Genomic DNA, 443 nt, shown 5'->3' with positions numbered 1-443 from the left:
CTACATACAATTACATCAATATTTCTCCTTACACGAATGAACAAACCAAACACAAAATAAACTCAAACAAGGCAAATTGAACCGTATTGGTAATAACCTTATTCGCACCTTGGGTCATCTTGAAACAGCCTTTGTGTTGGAAGATTCGAAACCCGTTAACGACACTCCTGCTTCTTCGAGGTTTTCGGAACGTGAAACCGGCGTGGAAATACCCGAACAACATTTTGAAGTGAATTTTTTTTATTCTCAAAATATATCGAATAATGGTGGCTGTTATGACGTATGTTATGACGAAATACATTACTGGAAAATACGTACTCATCATTGTCAATGATATCATAATAACATTTTATAATATATAATATATAATATAATAATATTATTATAATAATAATATTTTCCTTCTTGGAGATCTTATTTTTTTATTATAATTATCAGATTAC

Source organism: Penaeus vannamei, chromosome 10 (assembly GCF_042767895.1).
Source record: "Penaeus vannamei isolate JL-2024 chromosome 10, ASM4276789v1, whole genome shotgun sequence".
NCBI lineage: Eukaryota > Metazoa > Arthropoda > Malacostraca > Decapoda > Penaeidae > Penaeus > Penaeus vannamei.
This window is presented reverse-complemented; position numbering follows the sequence as displayed.